At 36.1% G+C, this 21,223-nt stretch overlaps 1 long non-coding RNA gene across 3 annotated transcripts in view; it reads right to left on the reverse strand.

The window, feature by feature from the left end:
• Positions 1 to 18,016, reverse strand: part of LOC112651269 (uncharacterized) — a 29,800-nt gene extending 11,784 nt beyond the window's left edge. For 2 of the 3 annotated variants that reach the window (XR_003130704.3, XR_003130705.3), the window contains exons 1-3: positions 17,046 to 18,016; positions 9,153 to 9,281; positions 6,904 to 6,950 (exon numbers count right to left, since the gene is read on the reverse strand). This is a non-coding gene — a long non-coding RNA (uncharacterized LOC112651269). The remainder of the gene's footprint in view (positions 1 to 6,903; positions 6,951 to 9,152; positions 9,282 to 17,045) is intronic. The other variant, XR_003130703.3, reaches the window with a different exon arrangement.
• Positions 18,017 to 21,223: the final 3,207 nt, after the last annotated feature.

Below are 21,223 nucleotides of genomic sequence, written 5' to 3' on the forward strand. Positions count from 1 at the left end.
ATCCAAATCCTGTGTTCACTACTTATTCTGTGACCCTGTTCATCCTCTTGGTATTTCTGTATTCCCATCACAGAATGGGGACAATAATACCATGTAGTACATAGTGTTGAGAGGATTAAATGAGATACGATATGCCTTATTATTAGAAAGGTGCTGACACATTGTATATCTTTAGTAAAAATGAACCACTGTTAATAAATATATAACTTTAGCAAAGGCCAGTCACATGACTGCTCCCTGTCTCAATATCCCTATATATAAAAGGGGAGAAGATAATTACTGTAAGGATTAATTTAAAGTGTGTATTTTGTTAATTTAATTTTAATCTTTTTATTAAAAATATTGCAAACATACACAAAAGTAGAGACTAATGTGACCTTTGTTCCTGGTTCTTCATGTAAGGAGCTTGGAAGTTGCCTCTGTTCTAACAAGTAAAAAGCCAAGCTAACTAGAGAAATAACAACTCTTCTAGGATATGTAAGAAAGGAGAGGATACAGGGCAAACCACTGTCCTCAAGATTAGAGAGACAGAGAGATTAATACAGGGGAGGCATGATTTCCTGGAACAGAGACTTATAAGCAGGTACCATTGAGGCAACAAGTGCTACATAGGAAAACTGAAACCATAATTGCCAAATTGCTGGAGGCTGAGTGTAGACAAATCTCAGAGTTAAAAATTCGAAGGGGATCCAGGCATAAGGGGACTCCCTGTAATATTGTGAGATTTACCTCTAGGAGTTTAACCAGGTTCCCACAGTAAATATGGGAGAAAAATCCTATCACGCTTCTAGCAAGCAGGGGTGGGAAACGAACCACTTTGAAATATGCCAGAGCACTCTGTTCTTAATAAGACCTGGCATCAGGAGCAGGTAGTTAACCAGAGCCCAACCTGGCAAGATATTATCATAGCTTAACTCACCTGGGGAAGGGAACTAACCAATTTCATCTGGCTCCAGCCACCCTGTGCCAACTAATGGGGGAGAAAAAAACTGAGAAACACTTGTGAAGTTCACAGTCCAGAGACACACAGGCTCACTAAAAGGCAAACCTGATCACAGAACTACAGTGCATCTTTCCCAGCTCCTATCACATTACTAAAGATCTGTTTACAGCAGTACCTTTAACCCAGAACATATATATATATATATATATATATATATATATGTTTGAAGAGACAGAGCAAGACATGGCAGGGCTGTTGGAATTATCAGACTGAGAATTTAAAACAACTATGATTAATATGCTAAGGGCTCTCATGGATAAAGTAGACAGCATGCAAGAACAGATGGGCAATGTAAGCAGAAATATGGAAGTCCAAAGAAAGAACCAAAAAGAACTGCTAGGGAGACCAATATAAATAACTACATGTGCCCATCATCAAGCTTTAACAATGATTACTTTTTGCCATTTTTGTTTCAACTATTATCCCATCAATTTTTTTTCTGGGGCTTTTTGAGTAAATTGCAGACATCTTATTTTAACCATGAATTCTTCAGCATGCAGATATAGTAGATTGTTTCCAAGATGGCCACAATGATTCTTCTATGTACAATGTGACTTTGCAATGTGACTTGTGTCTCCCATTAGGAAGTGGAGTCTAGGGGAGCCCGGGTGGCTCAGCAGTTTAGTGCCGCCTCCAGCCCCAGGGCCTGATCCTGGAGACCTGGGATCGAGTCCCACGTCGGGCTCCCTGCATGGAGCCTGCTTCTCTCTCTGCCTGTGTCTCTGCCTCTCTCTCTCTCTCTCTCTCTCTCTCTCTCTCTGTGTGTCTCATGAATAAATAAAAATCTTTAAAAAAAAAAAAAAAGGGAAATGGAGTCTGTTTCCAGTCTTGTGAGCTGCCTTGACTAATGAATGTGGCAAAAGTGATATTGTGGCATTCCAGACCTCCAAAAATTGTCCATCTCAGCCCAATCCAAGTTGCTGACCTCACAGAATCATGAGTAAACAACACTACTAAGTTTTGGGTAGTTTATTATGCAGCAATAGATACCTTACACAGTGATGTGTTTTTAAAAATGCCTAACACAGGTCTTCATATGTAACAAATATGAAGCTTTTACCATCTCGTCCAGGAGACTGAACTCACAAGGTTTGAGACATTTTATAACACTGAGGGAGTTTTTCAGTGTGCTAAGGTTAGTGTGGAAATAGTATTCCAAGGCATTAATCCTAACTAAGATAAGCCTTCTATGGCTGAATTAGATATTTCAGCTTAAGGTCCAAGAGATGCTGATCTTTGACCCAAGCTTTATTAGGTCACAGTCTCCTTTTAATATCTAATGAAGTCTATAGAACTTCTTCCCATAAAAGTATACTTGTGTACATAGAACACCTTGCATGCACATGTGCAGTGTATGTGTGCACATGCACGTAAGTTTGCTGACATCACAGGGGCTCTTGGGCCAATCATCTTGAGTGAGCACTAAATTCTCATAACTACATAGTCAATGATAACTGCCAAACAACTGTTTATGACTATTTCTAAGCATTTGCTTCCATTGTGATTGCTGTTGCAGCTACTGGTGAATGAAGAGGAACTATTGGTATGAGTCTGGCTGGAATTCAGATTTAGAGTCTAAAAGCTTATTGACCAATACTTGGTTTAACCAGTTATTTCAAGACCCATCACAGCTTTTACTTCATTCTTCTCATCCCTAACCAAACCTTCCTTTAGCTCAAAGTCTGGGTGATAGAATGCTCAGGTAGTTGGCAGCTCCCCAGAAGAGTCTCAGCAGCTGAACTTTACCATGCTGCTGGCACTATCCCATGTGCTGGACACTTCCATATTATTTTGCTGTGCATTTCTTTTTTAAAATTTTTTTATTTATTTATGATAGTCACACACGGAGAGAGAGAGAGAGAGAGAGAGAGAGGGAGAGACACAGGCAGAGGGAGAAGCAGGCTCCATGCACTGGGAGCCCGACGTGGGATTCGATCCCGGGTCTCCAGGATCGCGCCCTGGGCCAAAGGCAGGCGGCAAACCGCTGCGCCACCCAGGGATCCCTTGCTGTGCATTTCTTAAAGATTGTAGTTGATCATTTATTAGGCTTGCACAGACTGTTATTGCCTTGGTTCACATTTTACACTGCTTAATTGTTGTTACGTCTGCTATGTACATACACTGGTGTGTTCAAGATATTATTGACGGAGATGGCCAGCTCTTTGACCGTTGAGTCCATCTCTTGCTAATAGTCCATAGTGTCCAGTATTCTCCAGAAATAGGCAGTGCTGGATGGAAGCAAGAGTATGCTGAAGACTAGAGAGCCAGCCCCAAACTGAGAAATTGTAATACCTCTAAGATCAAAATTAAAATGATTTTATTGTCTGTAAAAAAGATAAAGGTGTTGATTAATAGTAAATATAAAGTAGTATTCACTCCATGTTAATTATCACTCCTCTTTATTCTTTGTAGTAGCACTTACCACTTTGCATAACAATACGCATTTATTTGTTTATTCTTTGCTTTCCTGCATTTTAATGCAAGCTTTATTAGAACGTGGACTTTGTTATATTGCTAGCACAATGACTGGCATATAGTAGGTGCTCAGTAATTATTTTAAATCTCTTTTAAATAAGTAGGTGAATAATTAGATGAACTAATGTTAGTAAACTGGCATCTCCCAAAGTTCTTCCAACATTCTGTGTGTAAGCATTCTCTGGGGAGGGCTTTAAAAGATACAACTGTCCATTCTATATTTTGAGGGACTCATCATTAGCATGAGAACTAAACTACAGAATCAAATATTTAAGCTCTCCAAGTTATACTGAGGCAGGTGGTCCTAGAAAAGGGTTTTTGAAAAGCTGCCTCAAGCAATTTATTTTACCTCCAAAGATGTATGCCAGGAATATTTGGCAAAACACTGGAGTCCCATCCTTTGTCCCTAGCAGTTTGAGACAAATAAAAATATAATAAACATTTTAAAACAATCAAATAGTAATTCAGTAACTCATTGTCATTTAAAATAATTTTTCTGTTTTCCTCCCATTTTTTTTTTCACTATATCTTTGGGATTTTTTGTTTGTTTTTTATTTAAGTAAAGTTAGACAGTGTTGTTGTAAAATTCTTTTTAAAAAAAAAATTCTAGTGTAGTTGACATACAGTGTTATAGTAGTTTCAGGTGTACCATATAGTGATTCAACAATTCTATACTTACTCAATGCTCATCACAATAAGTGTACTCTTAATCCCCATCACCTATTTCCCCTATCTCCTGGCCCATCTACCCTCTGGTAACCATTAGTTTGTTCACTATATTTAAGAGTCTGGGTTTTTGTTTGTCTCTTTTTTTTTGTTTTGTTTTGTTTCTTAAATTCCACATATGAGTGAAAGCATACGGTATTTGTCTTTCTCTGACTGACTTATTTCATTTAGCATTATACACTCTAGATCCATCTTTGTTGTGCAAATGGCAAGACTTCATTCTTTTTTATGGCTGAATAATATTCCATTGTGCATGTACAATACATCTTCTTTATCCATTCATCTATTTATAGACAATTGGGTTGCTGCCATATTTTGGCTATTGTAAATAATGCTGCAGTAAGCACAGGGGGCATATATCCCTTCAAGATAGTGTTTTCATTTTCTTTGCGTAAGTACTCAATAGTTGAATTACTGGATCATATGGTAATTCTATTTTTAATTTTTTGAATAACCTTCATACTATTTTCTATAGTAACAACACCAGTTTGCATTCCCACCAGCAGTTCCTTTTCCTCCACATCCCTGCCAACACTTGTTTCTTGTGTTTTTTATTTATTTTTATAAGTGTTTTTGACATATACATCTCAGAAAGGCTGAAAATTACTCCTGACTATACGTTATTTTCAACCTGAGAAAAATTTGGTAGCAGTCATCAAGAATCTAAAGAGAGGGCAACCCCAGTGGCATGGCAGTTTTGTGCCACCTGCAGCCTGGGTTGTGATCATGGAGACGCGGGATCAAGTCCCACGTTGGGCTCCCTGCATGGAGCCTGCTTCTCCCTCTGCCTGTGTCTCTGCCTCTGTGTGTGTGTGTCTCTATGAGTAAATAAATAAAATCTTTTTAAAAAATTCTAAAAAAAAAAAAAAAAGAATGTTTGGAAAATGGACAAACTCACTTTTGGCATTGGAGTCTTTCAATTTAAAGAGTATATAGGTCAACTACTAGCACCTATAATTTAAAAATAAGTTAAGCTTCAAAGAGTATAATCAAGTAATTAATTTTTAAAAAGTAATATGAATAGTTAAAAGCTTTTTTCATTTTTTTGCTGATAAAATAAATGCAAGAGTAATGAGATTTTTCACTGACCAGTTTGGCAAAAATTATTATCCAAATAATTGGGATATGGGAAATGTTGTAGAAAAACAGGCTGTCTTGTACACAAAAACAAGTACTGCTGCATGGAAGGGAAGAAGTTTCTTAAAGGATAGCTTGGAAATAAGTGTCAAAGTTTTAAATGTGAATAACCCATTGGCCCAGCAATTATATCTGAGGGAATGTATCCATACGAAATTATTGAATGTGTGTTCAAAGATATATTTTCAAGGATATTAATGGATGGGCCACTTATAAAATCAAATATTTTCAAATAATACTAATATCTACTAGTCAGAATTAATGAACTCAGTTGACATATATCCATAAAATAAAAAGAGGTGACATTTATTGAGTACTCACTATTTGCTTGCCACTGTCCTAAGTTCACTATATGAACTAATTTAATTTTCACAATAATTATTTGCATAGATAGTATTATTATCTAATTTTAAAGATGAGTAAAGTGAGGCACAAGGAGGTCAAATAACTTCCCCAAGGTTATGCATCTGCCAAGTGAAAGAGTTGGGGTGACACCCAGGCAGTCTGGCATGAGTATGTAGAATATAACACAGTAAGTATATGGAAAGGGGACAAGGATATATTTAGTAGAGGAAAGTAGAGTTCAGAAGACTCTAGTATGATTACAGGAAGAATAGAGTGGAGGAAGGAAGAATATACATAGAATACTTAGAAAAAAATTTTAAGAGTTCATACTAAATATATTAAGGGTTACTTTTAGGTGACTTCCACTTTCTTCTTTATAATTACTTACAATCTGAGATTCTGTTTAATAAAGTTGTATTTTTTTTTTTTTTTTTTACAATTAAAAGGTATCTTTTAAAAATCAGCCAACCTTTAGCCTTAAGTTGTTTTGACCAATTTTGAGGCATTCCTTTTTGGCTCAATTGTTATTGGCTTTCCCTGCTAATATTTCCTACAAGCCATTACCTTCTTAAATTTCAGTTATTCAATAGTTTAATCTTGGTTTCATATCTATATTTTAATAAAACCCCACATAACTATCTTGTGAGTTGTAATTAAGGAGGTTATAGGGATAAAAAGATATCTGAAATGATTATAATAGACATGGTTACTTGGCTGACCATATAGTCATTGATAGGATCTCCACTCTACAAATTGGAGAAGCTGGAAACTCTCTTTCACAACCACCCCTGGACCTAGAGTTGGCCACGGGACACAAGAGACCAAAGGGGCTGGCTACTTTATGAGCTTCTGCAGAATACTTTCTTTTCCTGGTAGAAAGATGAAACCTAAGATAGCTGCTTTTCTCTCCCTCAAGCTTACAGCCAGTTGTGAGGGTATGATTTTTGAAGGTATAGCAGCCATTTTGTGAACTTGAGTTTACAAAAGTGAGAGCAAAATCAAGAGATGCTCTGACCCTAACATGTGGTGCTGCTGAACCAAAGACAGCTTAAGCTTACCTTTAGACTACTTGTTTTGTGAGAAAAAGAAAACCTTATTTGTTTAAGACACTGTGAACTCTTTTTATTACTTGCAGCCAAGCATAGTCTCAATGGACACAGTACTTAAAATGCTCAGGTATTATTTTTTATTGCACTTAAACATGTTTTACATCTTACCTTGTGTAGAAATACTGTTTGAATCATTTTCATGGAATCCTAGATGACTAAAAATAGAACTAAAATTAAAACTTAATTAGAACTAGAGTTCATTTGATTAAATCATTTCTTTTTACGTACAAAAAATATTTAAGGAGAATAAGTGATTAGCACAAGTTTTTATGACTAGTGGTTACTTTCTTTTATAAACATTTTTAGAACTTTGTATGGTGACATCTTTAGGTGGCTATTTCTGTTTACTACAAGTCATAAGTCAAAAGGTATATGAAGTACAAGATGAGAAGACTATGAACAACCTACAGCATCTCAGTAGATAAACTGCCTGACAAGAAGTATGTCTGCTCCATACCCTGAGCATGGGAACTGCTGGCTGATGAATTCACAGAAGATACAAATGAAGAATGCATGTCTGGATGTATTGGTAGCTGTTCTTCATCATAAACACTTAAAGAGTCATTTTGTTGCATGATTTTGGTCACTGATAGAGGCCGAGGTGTGTGAGCCTATGGCAGCCAGCATAGCAATGAACTCATTATTTTTGTCTAAAAGGCCAGCTCAGCCTCTGCAAGAACATCTTTTTTTGGGATTTCTGTATCACTCACAGCTAATGAGTCTAGACTTGCCACTTATATTTCCAAAGTGGATTCCAGTCGTATAATATCATTTTAGAGTGAAGCTTAAAAAGGGAGAAGGTTGACATTGAGGATATAATATAGAACCTCATCCACAAGGTATTTATTATAATAATTGCATTTGTACATGATCTTTTCTCATGGCCAAGCCATAAAATGGCCCAAAAATCAGAAGACAGAGCTGTATCCTAAACACTTGTGAGACAGCTCTTAGCTCAAAAGTCACCTCTAATGGGACATTCTCTAATTCTTCAATCTGAGGCAGCCTTACAGCCACTCTAAGATAAAACTCCACTTTAGTTTCTTCTAGGTTCTTATTACCGTCTGACCATTATTTTGTTAGTTTTGTTCCTTGTTCATTGTATCTCTCCCCTCACTAGCGTGTCCTATCAGAGGCAGCCAGACACAGTCTATCTTGTTCACTGTGGCATCTTCAGTGAGGGTGCCAAACCCCAGAGTAGGAGTTCAATAAATTATTATTGAGTGAATGAAAGAGTGACTATGTGCTCTCTCTAATAACTTAGGCTACTTAGTCAAGTTAATAAATTGTCTTTTAAGGGTGAAATGGAAGATGAATTCTCTCTTTTGAGTTTGGTGATGGTATTGATTTGTGTGTTAGCTGAGTATATGCATCTTGGCATGAAGAGTTATGGTATAAATAAGTGGAAATATGTTGGAGTAGTTAGAACTAGCCTATGCCTTAGTTACAATAAATTCATATTTCTGTGTGTCTGTGTATGTGTGTGTTTGTATACATATAGGTTGGTTAGGTTTATATAACTTGCTTTTGACTGAGTGGCCAGTGGTCTGGATTACTGAGAAAAAGATATTTTTTAATTGTGCCAGAATTATACAGATATTTTCACATTTCCACTGCATTGTATGTTAAACATATTTTCACAACCCTCAACTGACTCTGTGTTCTAAGCATGCATGCACATTGGTTCTCCAGTATAGACTCCAATATAAAAAGCACTGAAACTAGACCAGCATTAGGCTCATTTAGGAAGCCTGGACATCTTGACAGGCTGACACTGTGCCCAAGAGAGAGGAGCCAATAGAAAACCCTGACATACCCCACCTACTCTTGGGATGGGAAGCTGTGTAGGATGTGGTATAGCAATAACATCATTCCACTCCAAAAAGCTGCTAATGCTATCAGAAAACTAAATTTTCAGAGCAAGATAAAACATTAATTACAGATATCAAGATTAAAGTTTGCTTTTTCTGAAAATTCCACAGGATCTCTAAGCAACTTGATCTTTGAATTCCCAAGGTACTAAAAAATCTACACAGAAGAGATTGTTGTCTTAATGTTGCAAGAATCTCCAGCTTAACACTGCCAAATAAAAATCTAGCTTAATGGCACAGACTACAAGGAATATTTTTGGGCTTCTTTTAGAGGGCTGACATTTAAAACATGACTTAAGCTGATAATTTAGCTATCAATTCTTCCAAAATTCTATGAGTATACAAGGTGCCCTCCCTGAGCTTCAAGAAATGACTAGGTAATCATCAAAATTGGATTTGGATTCTAGAAAGCCTTTCCATATCCTACTTTTTTAAAGTATTTGCCAATTTGAGAGTGTTTGTCATTTTAAAAAGAAAAGCACTTACCAAAAGAGGAATTGCTGCTGGAAGGCAAAAAAGCTGAGTACTCATATTTGGTATTCACAAGTGTAAAGTCATCTTTTCCTCTCTTTTTGCTCCAGTCCATTAAAACTGATCTCAGAGAATCCTAGAGGACTGAATAAAGATTAAATTACCAATGTCCAGAGTTTGGGAAAAGTTAACAATGCCCAAGCAATATCTGTTTGTTAGAGAGAAAATATTGTTGTTGTGGGTATAGACTCTCAGACCACAGAAACATAAGTGCACAAGAAATGGAATACTCTTCTTCTTCTTCTTTTTTTTTTTTTTTAGCACTGATCCTCATCTCAATGTCAAACCACCATCCTGTTGAATGGCATAAAACATAGTTACTTGTGATAAACTCAGTCTTTCCAGGTTTAAACTTCGTTAAGTTGGGAGTTTCTTTGTCTGTCCTTCTTTCTGGAGTAGTACTAGCATCGTGGCAATTTACAAATACCTCAGGTTCTGGGAAGGATGCAAAGCTAAGCTGCTGCTCTGCTCTGCCTTGAGTAATGTGGTTGGCAGTCTGAATCTCTCTAGGCCTTCAACAGGGCATGCAGCCCTCTACATTTTTCCTCCAGGCAAGGCCACTGCCTCCCAGAAATCCAGGTGGGAAGTAAAGTTAGTACAAGTCTCCTCTGTTATCATATCTGAGCATCTTATCACTTCCTCTTTGCAACAAATATTAGCCCCTTTGCTTAAAGTGCTGCCCCCGCCCCTAGACATCATCTCACTATTTTGCTTTCTTGTTTGATTCTGTCTCTTTTTTCCCATCTCAAAAAGTGTGTTAATTTTGAAAAACTTGACCTTTGTAAAAATTGTAAGACTAATGTAATGAACATCTCTATACCTTTTATCTAAATACACCAATGGTTAAATTTTTGTTTCATTTGCTTTCTCTCTTTCTGTTTACACACACAGAGATATGCATACACTTGTATCCTTGCTCTTAACTGCCTATCTTTTAGGCAATGAGTGCCAGCAAAGGAAAACTGGAAGAAGAAAACTATGCCAGTTAATATTACACTTCAAATTATTATCCTGGCACAATGTTATTACAGAAAAATGGATTTGTGTCTCCCATTAAAGTGAATTTTTCTCCTTGGGGATTTAAAAAAAAAATTTTTTTTTAAGATTTTATTTACTCATTCATGAGAGACACACAGAGAGAGAGGCAGAGACACAGGCAGAGGGAGAAGCAGGCTCCATGCAGGGAGCCCGATGTGGGACTCTATCCCCGGGCTCCAGGATCAGGCCCTGGGCTGAAGGCAGGTGCTAAACCGCTGAGCCACCCAAGGATCCCTCTCCTTGGAGATTTTTTGATAGTGTCCCAGTGTCATCTTGTTCTGCCTCATAGAACTCAGTCTCTGGAGGACAGTGTTCTTCCTTTTCACCTTGCTGTCTCTCTTCTGATTCCCTTCTTAGTGCCATACTATTGTAGTTGATGCCAGAGAACAAATACTTTTAGTTGGCTTCTTGGAGGAACATTTTGGACACTGACTAAATTTAGAAGAACAGTGATGTGGATCAGGTATGAAATCAGTATAGATGAAAATTTGCAGGACCCTGGCAATGAAATGAATTGCTTTCATAAGCCTCCTGTAGCTAAAAGCATCAGTTGCAGCCTCAAGTCAAGTGTAGCAAGTTAAGAGTGTTTGCTTTCTGATTGTCTCTGAAACTGTCTTTTGGTGGATGAGCTCAGTTATTAATTAGAGCTGATAATGAGTGAACTCTAAATCAGTTGCAGGTTTTCAACATGTCAACCTCACTACTTTTGAGAAGCTTATATTACAAAGCCAACAACTCTAAGGCAGTGAACTAATGGCCTTTTGTGCTGTTCTAGGCAGTATTTTACTTGACATCAGGGGGATATTGTGTAAATACTCATTGACTGAAACACAGAAGAGTAATTATTCTTATTCAATGATAACATAAACAATTGAGCTCAGATTCTGGGATTTACTTAACTAACCCTCAGAACATGCTTTGCTGCTATTGAGATGTGCAGGGGATAAAAAATAAAAAACAAAAGAAAAAAAACCCCACTTTTCTTTGAAAGACAAGCCATAGACTAGGAAAGAAAAGTATTCACTAATCACCTATATGATAAAGGAATTATGTCAGAATATACAAGAAACTCTCACGGTTCAATAATAAGAAGACAGGGATCCCTGGGTGGCGCAGTGGTTTAGCGCCTGCCTTTGGCCCAGGGCGCGATCCTGGAGACCCGGGATCGAATCCCATGTTGGGCTCCCGGTGCATGGAGCCTGCTTCTCCCTCTGCCTGTGTCTCTGCCTCTCTCTCTCTCTCTCTCTCTCTCTGTGACTATCATAAATAAATAAAAATTTAAAAAAAAATAATAAGAAGACAGACAACCCAATTAAAAATGAGCAAAAGATACAAACAGATCCTTTGGTAATAAGCAGACCAAAAGGTGCTAAGTAGCATTAGTCATCAGGGGAATGTAAACTATAATGATATTTACCTCATACCAACTAGAATGGATAAAGGTAAAAAGACTGCTAATACCAAGTATTAGCAGCCCAAATGTCTATTAAGATGTGAATATGTTAGTATGTCCATACAATGGAATACTACTCAGAGAAACAATAATAAGACCTGAAGCAATAGGCTGGATAAGTCTCAAAGTAACGGAGTAAAAAAAAAAAATCCAGGTAAAAAAAGAGTACATATTATATTTCTTTCATATGAAACTCTAGAAAATGCAAATTAATCTCTAGAGGCAGAAAACATGCCAGTCAGTGCCTGAAGTTTGGATGGGAAGACGGTGTCTGAAAGGGGATGGACTACACAGGGCCATGAAGGAACTTTGGGAGATGATATATGTGTTTAGTGTCTTAGTTGTAGTGATGGTTTCATAGATGTATGAATAGGTTAAAACTCATCAAACTGTACACCTTAAATATGTGCAGTTTATTGTATGTCAATTATATACCCATAAAGCTGTTTTAAAAAAAGAAAGCATAGATTGGGAGAAAATATTTACAATATGTAAAACTAAAGAAAGACTAATATCCATAATTTTAGAAATGAAGTTTCTATAGCTCAATAAGGAAAAAAGACAACCAATAGGAAAATGGGCAAATATCTTTTATGAGATATATATCTGAACATGGTAGCACAGAAGTAAGTTGGTAGGAGGGAGGTAAATGGAATTAAAGTGTTCTAACATTGAATTTCTTGGGAATTGGCAAAAGTACTTATTTATATTAAATGTACATATGTTAAAGATAAATATTCTAATTTCTAGGAAAACCACTATAAGATAATATAAAAATGCATGACCAACAAGGTAATAGAGAAGGCAAATGTAATGATAAAAAAACTTTTTTTTTTTTTTAATGCTCCCATCCTAAAAGCTCTGAGCTTAGGTTTTTCATACTTAACATACTTCTTCTAGTCCTGGTTCAATGTTCAAACAGGACAAATTTGTAAATTGTTCAGGATTCTTTTGTTTTTTCCTGGTTTGGGGTAAAAGTATGTGTGTATGTATATTTTATTTTATTTTATTTTATTTTATTTTATTTTATTTTATTTTATTTTATTTTTGCTGCTGCTTATTACTATTATTGCTGTTATATTACTATGACTAATTATCTGCCGTATACTAGAGGGAAAAGAAAAATTTTTTTTTTAATTTTTATTTATTTATGATAGGCACACAGTGAGAGAGAGAGAGAGGCAGAGACACAGGTAGAGGGAGAAGCAGGCTCCATGCACCGGGAGCCTGACGTGGGATTTGATCCTGGGTCTCTAGGATCGCGCCCTGGGCCAAAGGCAGGCACTAAACCACTGCGCCACCCAGGGATCCCGGGAAAAGAAAATTTAATCTGTACTTACCTAAAACCTGGGTAAAATATTTAGCTGAGGAGTCTGAAACTCTTAGTAAAAAATGCATGATTCATGTCTTTTGTGTTTTTATCTGTACTGTCACAGTGTCCTTTGCAAGCAAATAGTTGAGAATTGCAATTTTTGCTTTCAGATTTGTCTCAGGGACAACAATAGAGTCCCATCACATTTACATATGTAGGATACCTAATGCAGGCAACTGACCTTTAACCCCTATAGTTTTCATAGTCCTTTTCCCAATGAGTCATGACTAGGGAATTTCCAGAGTCAGGTGAGAGATTTTAAGTTTGTAGACTTAAATCTACAGTAGCTCTACAATAAATTACCACTGTTTATGAAGTTAGTATTTCTATATATTTATTCACATATTTACTGTTGCTCTTCACTACTTTCTGGATCTCTGTGCTTTAATTAGGGTCATTTCCCTTCCCTTTCCCTCCACTATTGTTTATTTGAAAGTGTCTATTTTGCCTTCGTTGTTAAACAATATTTTTTGTTGGACATTGAATTATAAATTGACAGGGTTTTTTTTCAGTGTTTTCCTAATATACTTCCATTGTCTTCTGACTTCCATTGTTTATGTTGAGAAGTCAGTATTAGCGGTGGTGGGGGGGGTCTTCTTAATAATGCATTGTTTGTCTACTTTTTTCCTCTTTTTATTTTGAACAAAGAAAAACTGTAGAGAGTTTGAAAGAATGGTGTGATGAAAATTTATGTATACTTTACCAATATACATCCATTTTTAACATTTTTTACATTTGTTTTCTCTCTCACTCTATTCCCCATATACATACATGAATGCATACATATATACATACACATATATGTTGTTATATATACATGTACATATGTACATATTTACAGACACACACACACACGGACTATCCTCACTGTCCTCACTCAGAGTACCTAAGGCACTCACTCAGAATATCTCACAATATCTGTCCTCACTCAGAAATGCATTGCTCTTAACTGTGGAATCTGGCTGTCCTAATCCTTCTTACCAACAACTCTGTCTACTGTTTTTCATTGAGAGAGTCTCTAAATATTTATGCAAATTATATAAATATTTGAAAAAATTTGAGTGTATTAGTTTTCTATTGCTGCATAGGAAATCACCACAAACTTAAGAGCTTAAAACAACACATATTTATTATTTCACAGTTTCCACGAGGCAGGAGTTCTAGTGTGGTTTAGCCAGGTTGTCTGCTAAGGGTCTCATGAGTCTGAAATTACAGTGTGATAGCTGGGGCTGTGACTTTATCGAAACTCAGGGTCTTCTTTCACACTCACTAGTTGGTAGGATTCAGTTCCTTGTGATTATAGGACTAAAGTCCCCATTTTCTTGGTTGGTAACAGGGGGGACAGCTCTCAGCTCCTTCAGGACATTTTCAGATCCTTGTCACACATTCTCCTCCATGGGAAATTTTGACTTGGCTGTTTGCATTTTCTAAGGCCAACAGGAGAATCTTACTCTTGTCTGCTATGACAGAATCTCATGTGACCTAACACAATTACAGCAGTGACTTTCCCACAGTTACAGTCCCTACCCATATTCATAAGGAGGGAATTACACAGCACAAATATACCAGCAGGCAGGAATCTTGGGGACCATCTTAGAATTCTACCTACTACAGCAATATTTAATGATGTTGAAGAAAATGATGTTTGGAGAACTGCTTGATTCCTGCACAGATTAGATATAAATGAATAGATGAATTAACAAATGAAAATGAAACAGATTAAATTAGCATTTCCAAAGAGAATGATTGGATTATCACAGAACTAAGAGATGCTCCTGAAAAAATTGTTAAATGCCTTAGGTATTTTTACAAAACCATGCTGAGTTTTGAAACTAAGGACATTATATTAGACTCCTAAAACATTTGTTAGAGAAATTTTGTCTCTCTAAACAATCAAAATGTGATTCATTCTTTGTTCTAATAATTAGAAGCAGTTATGATTATAATTGAAATTCTATAAATTATAAAGACAAAACGGGGAGTAATTGCATTTAAAAGATTTTTTTTTAATTTTATGAGATAAATCCAGAATCACTTTTCTCTATGTAATATTGAATTTTGGTCCTTCCTTTTAAATTGATTTACTTTATGTGGCCTTTATCTAGGATCAGTTTCACTTGGGTAGTGAATCTCTGCACTTGAAAAATGCATCATGTTTGGTGGGACTATTCAACTTGCCACATGAAATACAGAAACTATTGCCATCTAGTGGTGTTACCATGCAGTAAAGAAGACTAAACTATCAATATCTATAGGTATTAGCTCAGCTGGTTGGACTACATATGAAACTGTTTATTGAGCATAGTCTTAGTTTTTCACAGGGATGATATTCAAAATTATTTTTAAAAAAGAAGGCATGGGCACTGACCAATCAGAATGAATGTCTTCCATAAACAAATGATGAGGCCATCCTGAAGCATTTCAGTCAGATAGGTAAATACTACTCTGTGTTGGATATTTCATTTCACCCTGGGCCAGTGTCATACTGCATTCCTAAGCCTAGCTAACTTTATAAATGTTTATGCAGGTATCATACTAGCCAAAGGAAAAGAGTGAATTCCCTGTCAAACCATTTAAGAATCCAATGCTTCGTACTCAAGCATTTAAAAAGACTCATGAACCCCACCCCCACCCCCCAACTCCCTCTCCCAGATCACATAAATAATATCCTTTTGGTCAGGATGACATTACAGAAGGGAAAAGTGAATAGGTATAAAGAAGGTGGGACTTTTGTTCAGTTTGAATTCTGGGAGACTGCACCTGGGATACATCAGTCTTAAACTCCAGATGTTAAAAATCAATTAGGTTATTTTTTTTTCTTTAAAGTGGGAGTGGAAAGAGAATGAAATCTATACTTTATAGTTTTGGACATTGTCTTTGTGTGATACTGGCCGCTAAGCAGATCCTTTGACTGGAGGATATTTTCAATGTAATGTTAGACCAAGGCCAGATCTAAGGACTGTGCAAGTCATAGCTCTAAAAGTGAGTGTCTACAGTTTTCTTAATACTAGTCACCGTGCTTGCTTTATCTTAGTCCTGTCCTTGTCTTACACTTGTGACCATAGACTAAGAAGTCCTACTTCCCTTTTCCTTGGAAACTCAGATTGTTAAATCATTGCAGACACACACTTGTTCAGAATTGTTTTCACTGTTTTTATTGCATCTTTACTTAATTAGTTGTCTTCTTACTCTATTTTCAGAAGTATATGCAGTTGACCCTTGAACAATGCAAGGGTTAGAGGTGCTGACCCCTGCACAGTTGAAAATCTGCATATAACCTTGACTCCCTCAAAACTTAACTACAAATAGCCCTACTGTTGAGTAGAAGCCTTACCAATAACATAAACAGTGATTAGCACATATTTTGTATATTTACTGTATATGGTATTCTTAAAACAGGGTAAGCTAGAGAAAAGAAAATGTTATTAAAATCATAATGAAGAGAAAATACATTTACAGTACTTTACTATATTGACACTGTAAATTTACATTACCTGTTTGCAAGATGGATTGTCTATCAGTGCCTACATCAATGTTGTCTTATATGATATAAAACACTGTAGATGTTCTATGTATTACTAACATTAGACATCAAAAATGAAAACATAACATGAAAAATATTTATATACAGGTATAACAATTCATGCATTGGTAACAAAGAAACAGCGATATGAGTGCTTTATGGTGGCCTAGTATAATCAATATGATTGCTTCATGGTAGCCTAGCCAATACACTAATGAATGAATACTTATACAAAGTCTATGGCATTGAGTATTACAGTCATATTCATATTACAGTGTTGGAAACATTGCTAACATGCTTATAAAAAACACCTGTGATGACAGGCTGACGACAGGCTGATACAAAGTTTCTCTAATTAGAAAGAGGGAGGCATACTGTATAGTGATATAATCCTTAGAAAACAAATTTATGAAACAGTAAGAAAACAAACACATTATTAATTTTATATTAAGTATCACTCACCTTGTGTCTGTGTAAGGGTAGGCTATCCATTTCCATACAAGTCTTGTACACAATGTTTTACATGATGAATGATACTTAGGTGATGATGACAATACAAAAATGTCTCTTACAGTTCTTGCTATACAGATGCTAGTTTTTTCACATGAAGACATATGCATACATAATAGGTAAGTTTATTAACTGTATGGCATGATTATTTACTATTCATTAAGTAAAAGTGGATCATCATCAAGATCTTCATCCTTGTCATTTTCATGTTAAGTAAGCTGAGGAGGAGGAGGAAGAGGAGGGGTCCATCTTGCTGCATCCCCAGCAGCAGAGGTAGAAGTGGAAGAGGTAGAAGGGGAAGCAGGGGCAGTAGGCACACTGGGTGTAACTTTAAAGAAATACAAGATAATTTCTGACTCTGTTTTTTTCATTACTCTAAAAATGTTTCTATATAATACCAATTCTTCTGCCATTTGCTTTAGTTTCAGCGCCTGTTTCATAGAAGACTCTATGTTGTAAAAGGAGTCAAAAGGAGTCTTGAATAATCAGAACCCTTCTGCCAGATTGTCTAATGTCAATTTGTTTTCTGGCACTGCTTCTACATCTTCTTCATTGTCTGGAACTGGTTTAGAAGTATTCATCTCCATCAAATTGTCTTCTGTTCATTCCTCTGGTGTGGTGTCTGTTAGCTCTTGAATTTCTCCAAGATCCATATCTTGAAACCCTTCACCTCTCACCTTTTTTGCCATATCCACAATCTCTTTCATGATCTTCTTGATAGATTCTCTTGTAAGTCCTATGAAGTCATGTACAACATCTGGACACAGTTTTCTCTAGCAGGAATTTATTGTTTCAGGCTTTGATGGCTTTCACAGCTTTTTTATAACAGGGATGGCATCTCTAATGGTATAACCTTTCCAGACTTTCATAATCTTCTCCCTATCAGAGTTCTCTTCCATAGCATTGACAATTCTTTCCATGGAGTTTCCATGGACAATTCTTTCCATGGAGTTCTCATGTGTAGTGAGCCTTAAAGGTCCTTATGACACCCTGATCTAGAGGCTGAATTAGAGAATTTGTGTTTAGGGGCAATTAGAATACTTAATTGCTTTCAATGTTGAACTCATGGAGTTCTGGGTGGCCAGGGGCACTATCTAATATCAAAAGAACTTAAAAGACAGTCTTTTACTGATATGGTACTTCCAGACTTCATGGACAAATCATTGATAGAACCAATCCAGGAAAAGGATTCTTATTGTCCAGTCCTTCATGTTATACAATCAAAGACTGGCAGCTGGTATTTTTTCTTTTCAAGGCTTGAGGATTAACCACTTTATAGATAAGGGTAGGTTTGATCATAAATTCAACTGCATTTGCATAAAACAGTACAGTTAGCCTATCCCTTCTGCATTAAATACCTGTGTTCACTGCTCTTCCTCAGTAATAAATGTCCTTTGTGACATTTTTCCCCCAGGATAGGACACGTTTGTCTGCATTAAAAACCTGTTGACACAGATATCCTTTCTCTTCAATGATTTTATTTGGCCTTTGGGAACCTATCTGCTGCCTCTTGATCAGAAGAAATTGATTTTGTTATCTTGACATTTTTTAAGCCAAACCTCTTTCTAAAATTATCAAACCATCCTTTGCTGGCACCATATTTTCCAACTTTAGATCCTTTATCTTCTTTTTGCTTAAAGTTGTCATATAATTATTTTGCTTTTTTTCAAATCATATTAGAGTCTATAGGCATGCCTTCCTTATAGCAATCCTGCACTCATATAAAAGCTGCATTTTCAATACAAGATAAAAAGGTAATTCACAAAAAGTGCAAGGTTTTCGCACCTGCTAGTGTAGCTACAATGACAGCTTTACACATTTCTTTTTCTATTTTTACTGTATCCTTACACTGGATTCATTTATCTTGAAATGGTGAGCAACCACAGCTGCAGATCTCAATCTATGGTACCTATCAAGCAATTCGTCATTTTCTTGTAATGTCATGACTTTTCTCTGCTTCTTGAGAGCACTTCCAGAATCACTAATGGCATTTCATATGGGTCCCCTGGTATTATTCAAAGCTTATGGTATTATACTGAACACAATGAAAAATATGCAAGAACCATGAGAAATCACTTTTTACTGCACTACTCAATTTACCAGAGAGATGTACTGCTCATGCAGAGATGATTAGCATCATATAGCATTTTAAGCAGATACTCAGCACTTGAACTCACCACTATGAAATTCTTATAGTATTGTGGCATGTACTACAATTAACTTTATGCAGTTATGATTTAGTACTGCATTCCTATTTTTGTTTACATTTCTCTTGATTGCAAATGATGCCATATACAGTCTCTGTGTGTATTCTGATAAATTTTAACTTTTTTAAAAATTTTAACTTTTAATAATAAATTTGTGTATATTTTATGGTAGTCGGTGATAAAATAGACTAAGATCTCCATATAATTTATGTATTCGTAACATACACAACTTTTTCTTAATTTTTCAATATTTCTAGGACACATAATTCATCTGCAAGTTGTTTCAAATTGTCACAAATCTCAAAAAATTGTACAATATATTTATTGAAGAAGTCCACATGTAAATGGACTCATGCAGTTCAAACCTGTGTTGTTCAGGAGTCAACTGTATTTTTAAAAGTACATAAGTAAAATAAAAATCTATGTTTGTAAAAAAGCTTCTCAAATGCAGCAATATAAAGAGGAAGAAAGCTATCTCCTTTCAGTTCCTCCTGCCATTCAATACAATTCTAGGGATAATTGTTGCTACTGGCTGGTTTTTCCACACTTTCTGCTATGCTTTTATATACATACATATACACGTTTGCTTATATACACTTAAATAATTAATAGAATCATTCTTCACTTACTGTTCTGCGACCTTTTTTCATTTCACAGTGTATTTTGCAGAGTTTTATGGTAGAAGCTACAGCTAGATTCTATTTTTAAATACTACATAATTGTGTGTTCAAAATAAGAATCATGCTAACATGTACTGAGTACCTGTTATGTGCCAGATAATGTTCTGACTCTTTAGAGAGGCATCTCATTTAACTCTCACAATAGCGCTACAGACAAAGAAATTTTGTCTTCTTTTTAGCATTGAGGAAGACTGAGTCACTGAAAAGCTAAGCAATTTGGCCAAGGGCTCATAGCTGGTAAGCAGTGAAGCTGAAATGTAAGCCCAAGCATTTTGGTTCTGAAGACTTTGTTCTAACCACTATACTCTGATCTGTGTGTGTGTGTGTGTGTGTGTGTGTGTGTGTGATTATTTAGCACCTTCCTATTCTTGGACATTTAGACTTTGCTCCAATTTTAGAATATTATAGGTAATATTGCATTGGAAAATCTCTGTTTCTGTGTCTTTGTGTGCACGTACAAATATTTCTGTGGGATAGAGCCTTAAAAATGTACTCTCTGGGTCAAAAGGCATGCATACTTTAAAGTGTGATAGTTCTAATAAAAGAAGACCTGGGCTTGAGTGCTCAGACATTTCTCAAATCCTGTAGTTGTACCTCTCATAACTTGCTTTGAATTTGGTTTTGGTTATGGTCAATAATAAGCCAAAACCAAATTCAAAGCAAGTTATGAGAGGTACATCTATAGGATTTGAGAAATGTCTGAGCACTTCAAGCCCAGTTTATTCCTTCTCATCTTTTGCTTCATAGACCCTCCAGAAGTCCTCCTACAATCTGTCTCTAAGGAGAAATTGCCCAGTCCACATGTTGTTCTGTCCCCAAATTATTGTTTATTTCATTTGCATTTGGCTTGTCTCATAATGATGCAATTAGCATGCGGAGGAGGTCCCATTGCCCAGAGGATTGTGAGTGGGGACCAGAGTTCCATCTCACTGGGACCTCCTTAGGTCTTTTTGGTTGGTTGGACTCTTAACAGGGCTCTTGGTTATGCTTATTCTTGTGGTCACAAGAATATAAACATCTTCTCTGACTTTATTTAAAGGTCTCATTAGCCTATTTTCTTTTCTTCTAAGTTTTCTAATTTAACTCTTTACTTTTACTTATCTTTCTACCTTTCTCTTCTCCATTATAGAATATTCACTTTCTGGAGAATATTGAATACTCAACATAGATATCATTTGTCCAAGATTTCACATTTATATTGTCTCATTTAGATGGGTGTTTTAACTGACTCTAGAGAGATGGA

Source organism: Canis lupus, chromosome 4 (assembly GCF_003254725.2).
Source record: "Canis lupus dingo isolate Sandy chromosome 4, ASM325472v2, whole genome shotgun sequence".
Classification (NCBI taxonomy): domain Eukaryota; kingdom Metazoa; phylum Chordata; class Mammalia; order Carnivora; family Canidae; genus Canis; species Canis lupus.